The sequence below is a fragment of the Scyliorhinus torazame genome, chromosome 10 (assembly GCF_047496885.1).
Source record: "Scyliorhinus torazame isolate Kashiwa2021f chromosome 10, sScyTor2.1, whole genome shotgun sequence".
NCBI lineage: Eukaryota > Metazoa > Chordata > Chondrichthyes > Carcharhiniformes > Scyliorhinidae > Scyliorhinus > Scyliorhinus torazame.
In genome coordinates, this window is record NC_092716.1 from 125,774,338 (window position 1) to 125,785,385 (window position 11,048).

Genomic DNA, 11,048 nt, shown 5'->3' on the forward strand with positions numbered 1-11,048 from the left:
AGGAGCATGGCCGAAAGGGTGCGGTCTGTGGTCGCTACCTCTATGGTGTAAGGGGAAAGTGGGTCTGGAACTTGTAATAGCCAACCAGTCCTAAAAACGACCAGAGGGCTGAAACGTTCTGGGGAAGGGGCAATTTAGCGATCGAGTCAATTCTTTTATGCTCGATCTCGCGTTTACCATGTGTGATAATTGTTCCCAAATATATCACTTTATCTTCCAAAATCTGGGCCTTTTTGGGGTTGACTTTACAACCGATTGAGTGTAATAGTTCAAGGAGTTCGGACAGAAGCTCAATGTGCTCTTCCTTGGCGTCTGTCTGCAGTAGTAGGTCGTCTACATACTGTACCAGACATTTGGGGCGAGAGAATTTGGCTAAACCATTTGCCAGCTGTCGGTGGAAAATGGAGGGGGAGTTGTGGAATCCTTGTGGCAGGCATGTCCATGTGTACTGCTGTGCTTTAAAGGTGAAGGCAAATTTGTACTGGCACGCCTTTGCCAATGGAATGGACCAGAATCCATTACTGACATCCAAAACCATAAAGAATCAGGAATTGAGTCCCTGCTTGAGCATGGTCTCGGGACTTGTTGCTACTGTGGGGGCTGCTACGGGGGCGATTTTGTTGAGTTCCCGGTAATCGATGGTCAGTTGCCATGGTCCATCGGGCTTTCTCACTGGCCAAATTGGGGCATTGTTAGTGGAGGCTACTGCTCTAAGTACGCCCTGCTCTAATAAACACTAATAAACCTTGGAGATTTCTGCCTCTGCTTCTTGGGAAAATCCATACTGTTTTTGGGGTCTAGGGTCAGGTCCTGTTATCTGTACGGAGCCAATCATCCGTCCACAGTCTTGCTTCTGGGTCGCGAATGCTGCCCTGTTCTTTTGCAGAACTGCCCTAACCTGCTTGTCCGTACTAAGCGTGGTCGGGTTGAACCAAAATTCACCTACTGCGCTAATTTTGTTCGTGTACTGTTCTATGTTGAGCGTTGCGGGTGCTCTTGCGGATTTTGCCATCTTCCAGACACACTGGTTGACTGGATCGAATTAAACATTATGGGAATTCATGAAATCGATTCCCAGAATGTGTTCTGCTGTGTGGGGCAGGTCAACTAAAACTACGGGGTGCTTGGTGGTAATGTTACCGATTTGAATGGGTACAGGGGCTGTGATGTGTCCTTGCTGTGAGTGGCCTGTAAAGCCGCTGAGGGTGATAGTGGCTGTAGTGGGCCACGAGTCTTTTTGAAACAGGGTGGAGGAATTTATCGTGGTGCGGGACCCTCCTGTGTCCCAGAGAAATTCGATAGGCTGTCCCCGAATTTTTGCTGCAACTACCGGTCGTCCGGACCTATCCCAAAGGGTGTCGCAGACCCAACTGGGGGAGCCCGTACACCGTCAGTCCGCTCCGGTCAGGTCCGTCTGATCTGAACGGGCGCTAACATTGTGAATGGGCTCTGTCTTCTTCTTACTCAGAGTGCCCGTCTGCTGGGCTCTCTGTGTTTTTTTAGGGGCATTGCACTCTCTTGCGAAGTGTCCCAACTGTCTGCAGTTGTAACACTCCTGTGACTTGGGTGGGGGGCTGTTCTTTCCCTCATTCACCCATACGGGGTTCTGGTGTGTTGTCTTTACTGCCTGCATATCTGCGCCGGCCTGCTTTTCCTCGGTATTCTTAACAGTGGGTTTACTTTGAACAGATTGCTCCCAAGCGCGGGACAATCTTTTCACTACCCACTTCTCGTTATGGGCCTCCTCTGAGGGATCATAACTCGTGCAAGCTTTCTGTCCTGTTTCTGTGGCATGGGAGATAAGGATGCGGGTCCATTTGGCCATGTTGTCTGGGGACAAATGGGCACGGTCTCAGTCTCCAAAGACTGCTGCAAAGTGAATCCACAGGCATCCAGCAAACGCTGTGGGGTGCTCGGATTTCTTTTGCCTACATTTGTTGAGGCCATCTACGGAGTCACCCCGGTTATACCCGATCGCATCCACAATCGCGGTATGCATTTCTGCAAGGGTGCCTCCTCCTACATTCTGTGGGTCGGGAACGGCTGCTGCTAGTGAATGGTCTAAACTTAAAACTGTGAGCTTTCATGCTCTCGCTCATCCAGGCCGTACATGGTCGCCTGATGCTTAACTGTGGCAAAGAAACGGTGGGGGTCTGAGGTGGGGAAGAACGGTGTGATCTTATCGCACGCGTCCCGTAATTGTGACCCCTGTTAAGGGGGTGGAATATAGAAATTCCGCATCGTCCGATGTGGCTGTGCGGTGGGTGGTGACTGGGTTCATTGGAGCTTGAACTATCTGCTGTGTGGGGGGTTGGGGTGCTTTTCTCTTTTGTGGCTTTCCCTGCGCATATGTTCCCTGAACATATCTCTGCGCTGTTTCTTGTAACTCTTCCCAATCAGGGCCATCTTCCTGATCTAATTTGTCTCCAAAAGTTTCCTGAAAACCTTTCTGAACAGAAAGCAGCGATTGCAGCTCTGCAATCTGCTTCCGGCGCTTTGCGTGATCTAGCGTGCTTTGTCTTTGTTCTGTGGTGGCAGCATGGAGTGCTCTTAATGCTGCCTTGAGATCACTACACTGTTTCTGTAATGTCTCTACCTGTTTTTCTGTCTCCTCTCGTACCAGGACTGCACGTTGCGTGTCCTGATAGGCCTTTTAGTATTGAGACTGGAAGCTGCTTAAGTGTGCCAGACAAGACTGGTGTGCCCTTTTGGCATCCTCCACCTCTACATCTTTTGCTGCCAACTTCCTTCTCAATTCCAAATTCTCCTTTTCTACCTCGCTTACGTCGACCTTACTCATTCGATGTATGCCCTCTACTTTTTTCCGGAGAGTCCTAACGACCTCCTCTGTGCCTCGCAATTGTGCCAAGCAGGACACGATTGCCATTGGCTTGCGAGCTTTCCCTAAGCTCTTTTTGTGGATCTCGCTCAGGTTCTCCCACCAAGTATGTCCTATACTCCTGGGACCTGATTCCTCGTTGTCACAGAATTCATTCCAAAGGGGCCATCCTTTCCCTTTGAGATATTTCCTGATCGCTTCCTCCCAAATGGGACATTGTCCCACTCTACTGCTGCTGGTCGCTGCGACCGCAAATTCCTCGGGGTTCATTAGGCATTGCCTGCATTGCCATCTTTCCTATCCGAATGCTGCTCTTCAAATTTGGGACAGGGGTATTAATCCAAATGCTGCTCTTCAAATTTGGGACAGGGGTATTAAGGCGGTGCTGTAAATATGGGTACGGCTTTCGCTACTTTCCGATATATAAACTTCCGACAGTTTTGTCGCAACAGAAAATCTATCAGTTTTACCTTATCGCCCTGTTAGTTACGCATGCATACACACACTTCCGAATTATGAGTATTGATCAGAACTGCTTGAACACTTGTGGTTTTCTGCTTCCAATTGAATCTCTAATTCAAATTCTGGGTTCTCCCGGAGTGGTTTTCCACTTCTCGATCGGGTCCCGTCAGGATGTCGCCAAAAAATGTTGCTAACTTTGCCTTAGTTTAATTGCTCTGTTTTATCACCTTTGCTCTCGAGTCGCCAGGTATCTTTATGATACTGCCACGTTGTTCAAGTCCGAGTAATGATCAATAATCCAATACACCGCTTGGTAAGATTTAAATCAAAGCACATTTATTATACACAGTAATCACTACTCATGTACAAATTCTATGTCTAAGCTACTTCTGCAGCTAACAGGCCAATACCTAACTTGGAACTGGCCCACCAAGTCAGGGAAACGAATGGCCTTTCGTTCGGGTTCTGAGCCTGTGGGATTCGAAGTTGGTACAGATTGGTAGCTAAGAGCGCCTGTCTCGTAGCGAGCATTGAAGTAAGACTTACAGTTTTGAGTGGCTGTTGAAGAGTGAAGAGCGAGTGAAGAGAGGAAGCGGTTGAAGAGAGCGCCTTGAACTTGGGGCTCAATTTTTATAGTCCCCAGGGGCTTCCCGCCTTTCGGGGCGGACCTTGTACCTGGTCCCAAGTGATTGGACTTTGTCCCAATCGCTTGGTTCGATTTTCTCCAATGCTGGAGCGGTTCCCTGATCGATGGGCGGTCCTGAGGTGGTCGTTCACCTCCCTTTGTGTAGGCTTCTGCTGGCGCCAAAGAGTCTGTTTTTGCTTTCTGTGTCTAAATGTTGCTCATTGTTCCCGGGGATTGCTCATCAGTATGCAGATAGCTGGTGTTTTGTTATGCTGATGGTTGCTGGTATCGATCTTGTCTGGCCTTTCCAGAGGTAAATACACAGCCAACCTGCAGCTGCTCGTTTTGTCCTCTTGGCTGACTTTCCCATCAGCCTTTGCCGTTTGCCACTTTAAATCGGGAGTTGGCCATTTTAAGTGGCTCCAGGGCTGAGGTGGAGATGGTTGACAGCTCAGAATTTCTAGGGGTACACATCACCAAAAATCTGTCCTGCTCCACCCACGTCGACGCTACGACCAAGAAAGCACAACAGCGCCTATACTTTCTCAGGAAACTAATTAAATTCGGCATGTCCACATTAACTCTTACCAACTTTTACAGATGCACCATAGAAAGCATCCTATCTGCTGCATCACAGCCTGGTATGGCAACTGCTCGGCCCAGGACCGCAAGAAACTTCAGAGAGTCGTGAACACCGCCCAGTCCATCACACACACCCGCCTCCCATCCATTGACTATGTCGACAGCTGCTGCTGCATGTGCGTGTGATGTACGGGCCCTCTTGAGCAATACATGCACATATCTTCTGTCCCTTCAAAAGAAGCATCTCTCCTTGCTTGAGTGAGGGTTAGGTGAGCATGGAAAAACTACCTTTAACTGAATGAGCCTCGCGCAAGACGATGTCGCATTCACCCTCCTCATTGCCTCGCTCCACACCCCTTCCTCTAGTATCGGCCCAACTCCTCCAACCATTTTGTCTTTGTCCCTTCAACCGACCCCAAATCCTCCCCCGCTATACCCTGGTACGTCCCGGACTTACTACCCACCCTAGATGGGACTTACTACCCCCCGCTTGTATCTCCCTCTGAAGCGCCCTCCTTCGAATCCTCAGGATCTTGCCCACCCAGATAAATCCTACAAGTCGGTTTACCTCTTGAAAAATCGATTTGAGCAGCAATACTGGAAGACACTAGAATAGGAACCTAGGCAGGATATTCATTTGAACTCAACCCACCAGCAATAGTGGGGACTGTCCCACCAAGGGTGGAGGTGTGGGCTTAAGTAGGGTGCTCTTTCCAAGGACCGGCAGCATATAATGGTACCCCGTATGTTTGGATGGCCGAGCGGTCTAAGCCACTCCGTTTAGGTCATAGTCTGCTCTGGAGGCGTGGGTTCATATCCCTGACACTTTTATGGGTGGCACGGTAGCACAGTGGTTAGCACTGTTGCCTTACAGCTTAGGGTCCCAGGTTCGATTCCTGCTTGGGTCACTGTCTGTGCGGAGTCTGCACGTTCTCCCAGTGTCTGCGTGGGTTTCCTCCCACAAGTCCTGAAAGACATGCTGTTAGGTCATTTGGACGTTCTGAATTCTCCCTCTGTGTACCCGAGCAGGCGCTGGAATGTGACGACAAGGGGATTTTCACAGTAACTTCATTGCAGTGTTAATGTGAGCCTAGTTGTGACAATAATAAAGATTATTATTATACCCTGTGCTCCACACCCATCCCCCATCTCGAACTATCCCATTCCGTTCCTTCGAGGCCCTCAATGCCATGGCCAATGGCTCAATTGCCATTACAAACAGCAAAGGAAACAACGGGCATCTCTGCCTCGTGCCCTGATGTAACTGAAAGGACTCAGCGGTCATATTATTAGTGCAAATGGTGCCACATACAATAGCCGCACCCATGACACAACTCCCGGATCCAGCCCAAATTTCTCCAATACTGTAAAGAGGTACCCTCACTTCACCCGGTCAAACACCTTCTCTGCGTCCAGAGATGCAATAATCTCCAGTACCGGACTGGTCACAGGGAAAACCCCACATTAAGCAATCGCCACACATTCACCAACAGCCTCCGCCCTTTCACGAACCCCGTCTGATATTCCCCTGTCAACTCGGTGGGCCGTCTCCAGTCTTCTTTTTTAATGTATTTTGTTACCAACATGTATCAAAACAGGTTACAACTCATAAACCATCCCAGGAAACATAATTCCCAGCAATCAACTATGCAGTCTGTACAAATCTTTCCCTTTTTTCACCCTCGTAGGCTTCCCCCTCTCCACCCGCCGCAACGAGCAGCTCCTCGAGCACGGTCATAATCACCCTCACCTTTTCTCAAATCCCTCTGCAGAGCCCCTTAACTCATATTTTATCTTCACCAACCGTAGGAAGTCGTACAGGTCACCCAGCCAAGCCGCTACCCCCAGAGGCGATGCCGACCGCCCCTCCAGCAAAATCCGCCACTGTGCAATAAGAGAGACAAAGGCCACAACATCGGCCTTCCCCTTTTCCATGAGTTCTGTTTTCTCTGAAACCCCAAATATCGCCACCAACCACTTCCTCCACTATTCTGGCTACCCAATTTTTTGCAACCCCGAAACATGTGCGCACGATTCCTTGGCCCCGGCCCACACCTCTCACTCATCTGCTATTCCGTGAAAGAACCCACTCATTCTTGCCCGAGTCATGTACACCCTGTGCACCACCTTAAACTGTATCAGGCTCATCCTTGCACAAGAGGAGGTCTCGTTTACCCTCCGCAGACTCCCCAATTGATCTTCCCTTCCCATTTCTCCTTGATCTTCACCACCTGCTTGCCCCCCCCCCCCCGGCTACTTGTATATGTCCCCAATTCTTCCCTCCCTTTCCACATCCGGAAGCAGCAGTCATTGCAGCAGGATGTATGCCGGCAACCGAGGGAACCCCCTCACCCCCTCCAGACCTTTTGCGCAAAGACCCATACCTGCAGATACCTGACCTCACTCCCTCTCAACAGCTCCCTTCACTCCTCCAGACTGCTGAACCCTTCCGGCCATCTCCAGTCTTAAAGCCAACACCTTGGCCAGCAATTTGGCGTCTACATTCAACAGGGAAATTAAGATTTATTGTCATGTGTACTGAGGTACAGAGAAAAGCATTGTTCTGTGTGCAGTCCAGGCAGATCGCTCCATCTCTGAAAAACAAAAGGGGTGGAATGCTCCGCACTCCAGCTGCAATTTTCCTGCATGGCACGCCGTTCCCGCAGCCGGCCAATTAGGTTTCCAATTGTGGGCCACCCCATACCATCAGAAAATGTGTGGGCGTGGGTGTGCGCCCGGTGGGAAGGAGGACCCAACCGACGGAGAATCCCGCAGAGGACACACTATAAATACACAATGTAAATACTTAGACATAGACATCGGGTGAAGCATGCGCAGCGCAGTGCTACAACTGAAGAGAGATACAAAGGGAGATCATTTCAGTCTATAAGTGAACAATTCAGGAGTCTGATGACAGCAGGGATGAAGTTGAGTGGGATTCTCCATCAGCCGACACTGGAATCGGGAAATGCGATTGGGCGGAGAATAGGTTCCAATGCCGAAATCGTGACAGGCGCCGACTTCACGCCAAATTGCAATTCTCCATCGCCTCGTCAGCGACGGCCATGTGTTCCGGAATGCACATACAGTCGACACCGTTTGCATATCATTAGCGGGCCTGACCCAGTATTCTCCAGGGCCTCCCCGATGCTCCTTTTCCGATGGGCCAAGTTCCCGATAGCGCAGTTCACTTGTGCTTTTAAAAATTGTGAAACCGGTGTCATGGCTGCTAAGGGAGAGAGGGGGGGTATGGAAAATGCCCAACATAGCCATAGTTTGCTGACAGTCATGCCACTGGCCCAGGGGCTTCTACCAGGGCTGGGTGAGGGGACGTGGCGGTTGGTGGTGTCCAGGAGGTGGGCTGTGGGGTCGAGGTGGACGGACAAAGAATATCATTGCCGCAGCTGGAAAGGCAGCTGTGCATGCTGCTGACAATTCACTTAGGGCCACGGGTTATATAGATTTCCCACCAGCACATCTCCCTAGGTGCCCTCTGGCCCCAGCCGACCCATGTATGGGCACACTCCAGCGCAACCAGTGCCATCTTGTTGGCTGGGATGAGTGTGTGTGGGGAGTGTATATGCGGCTGCAGCTTGTCAGCCTCCCGAGAGTCAATCACGGACCCAGCAAATCCTGCCCCGTTTCTCATTGGAATCGATTGTGCTCAACGTGGTGCTGGTGCCAGACCCTCTACAGTTGCTGAATCGATCCAGGTTCGGCGCCAGTTTTGCTGTCATGGAAGTACACAAATTCTGCGTCAGCATCAACACTTAGTCTCAGAAAGAAGAATCCCGCACCGCTGTTTTTGAATCTGTTAGTGCATGTTCTCAGACGTTTGTATCTTCTGCCCGATGGAAGAGGTTGGAAGAGAGAATAGCCTGGGTGGGAGGGGCCTTTGATTATGCTGCCCACTTTCCCAAGGCAGCGGGAGGTGTAGATGGAGTCAATGGATGGAGTCGGGTTTGCATGATGGACAACTCTCTATTGTTACTTACGGTCTGGGCCAAGTAGCTGCCATACCAGGCTGTGATGGACTCAGATAGGATGCGTTCTATGGTGCATCTATAAAAGTTGGTAAGAGTCAAGTGGAAATGCCAAATTTCCTGAGGAAGAATAGGCGCTGTTGTGATTTCCTGGTTGTAGCGTCAATATGGGTGGATCAGGACAGAATGTTGGTGATGTGCACACTTAGGAATTTGAGGCTGTCAACCATCTCCATCACGGTATCATTGATGCAGACAAGGGTGTGTACAATACTTCGCTTCCTGAAGTCGATCACCAGCTCCTTTGTTTTGCTGACATTGAGGGTCCCAAAGAAGGTCCTACAAAAAGCAAAATCCGGGGGGGGGGGGGGGGTGGGGCTAGCCCTCCCAAACCTACAATTCTACCACTGGGCGGCGACGGCCGAGCGAATAAGGGGATGGATCAAGGAGCCAGAAGCCGAGTGGGTGCGCGCGGAAGAGGCCTCCTGCAAAGGGACCTCCCTCCAGGCCCTCGCCACGGTGGCACTCCCATCTCCACCCAAAAATCACTTCAGCAGCCCGGTGGTGATAGCCACCCTCCAGTCCTGGAACCAACTACGGCAGCAATTTGGCCTGACCAAAATGTCGGACAAAATGTCCGCAACAAACATAGGTTCGCACCAGCGCTGACTGACGCCACCTTTAAAAAGTGGGGACAGGACGGAGGGACCCTGACAGTCAGGGACCTATACATGGACGGCAGGGTCGCAACAATGTACAAACTGACAGAGAAATTTCAGCTAGCCAGGGGGAATGAGCTAAGGTACCTGCAACTCAAAAACTTCCTACGAAAGGAGACAAGGACGGATCCACAACTGCCACGACAAACATTACTGGAAGAATTACTGGACGCAAGCATCCTAGATAAAGGGAACTGTAGCGACATGTATGACCGACTGGTAGAAAGGGCCGACACCGTACTGGACGCAACAAAAAAGAAATGGGAGGAGGATCTGGGGATTGAAGTAGGGTGGGGACTCTGGAGCGAAGCACTGCATAGGGTCAACTCCACCTCCACGTGTGCAAGGCTCAGCCTGACGCAACTAAAAGTGGTACATAGAGCCCACTTAACAAGAACTCGTATGAGTAGGTTCTTCCTGGAGATGGAAGGTAGATGTGAACGGTGCCACGGAGGCCTGGCCAACCACACCCACATATTCTGGTCTTGCCCCAGACTTGCGGGGTACTGGACAGCATTCTTCGAGGCAATGTCCAAGGTGGTGGGTGTGAGGGTGGAACCAGGCCCGAAAGTGGCGGTCTTCGGGGTATCAGACCAGCCAGATCTATTCCTGGAGAGGCGGATGGACGCCCTTGCCTTTGCCTCCCTGATCGCCCGCCATAGAATCCTGTTCGGTTGGAGATCAGCAGCACCCATAGCTGCAGACTGGCTGTCCGACCTCTCAGAATCTCTCCAGATCGAGAAAATCAAATTCGCCATCCGAGGGTCAGACGACAACTTCCACAGAACGTGGGAGCCACTCACCCAATTGTTCCGGGACCTGTTTGTGGCCAGCGAACAAGCAGAAGAATAGCCAGGTAGCCAAGAACCAGGGGAAAGTAGCCGAGGCTGGGGGGAGGGAGGGATAGACCCCGGGGGGGGGGGGGGGGGGGGGTGGCAGCTAAACCTAAGAGAAAAGAAAGGCGGACCACAGGAGACGGGGAGGTGGTGGAAGAGGGAGGAGACAGCGAAAAAAAGAGGGGACCCAGTGAGGTGGGGGGGAGGCAAGGGAATGACAACCGGAAGGAGGGCACGGGAAACAATAACAAACTTGGCATCTACAGGAGCAGAGAACAAGGAAAATCCGGGCGAAAGACGGGACGAACGGCTGAAGCGGAGGTGATCGTGAGATGACAATCCGGGATGACAAACCATCCGGGAGAAGCAAGCGACAACACCAACACCTGATCCATTCGCGTATTGCCCTCTGTAATTGTTCTGCATTTGTTTCCCCAGCACCCAAATTAAATGTACCCCCCCCCCCACAAATAGATGCCTACTTATGTGCTAAAAACAATACTGCCAATTGTACAGAGCTGCTGTTGTTGAGCTAGCACATAATACCCTTCCAGTTATTTTATTCTAACTTTTTTTTTGTTGTTGTTTGTTTTGTTTTTTGTTCCCTTCTCTTCTATGTATATATCTACATATAAATATATACGTATTCTATTTTATGTACATAACGGTAATTATACTTTATTCAAAAACCCAATAAAAAACATTTATAAAGAAAAAAGCAACGGGGAGAGTGGACATTCCTGCCTCGTCCCCCAGTACAGCCTAAAATACTCCAACCTCACCAAATTCGTCCGCACGTTTACCACCGGTGCCTGATAAAGCAACATCCTACCCCCCACTGATTCCCCTCCCCCTTCTCAAATATTAATGCAAACAATCAATAGGAACAGAAAGTAGAAACTATCAAAGAACAAAAAAAACAGAACTGAAGCCCAAAAAAAAAAAAGAGGGAAAAAAAAATGGCTCCCAACAAGGTTTTTACAGCAGCATCACAACTCCTCC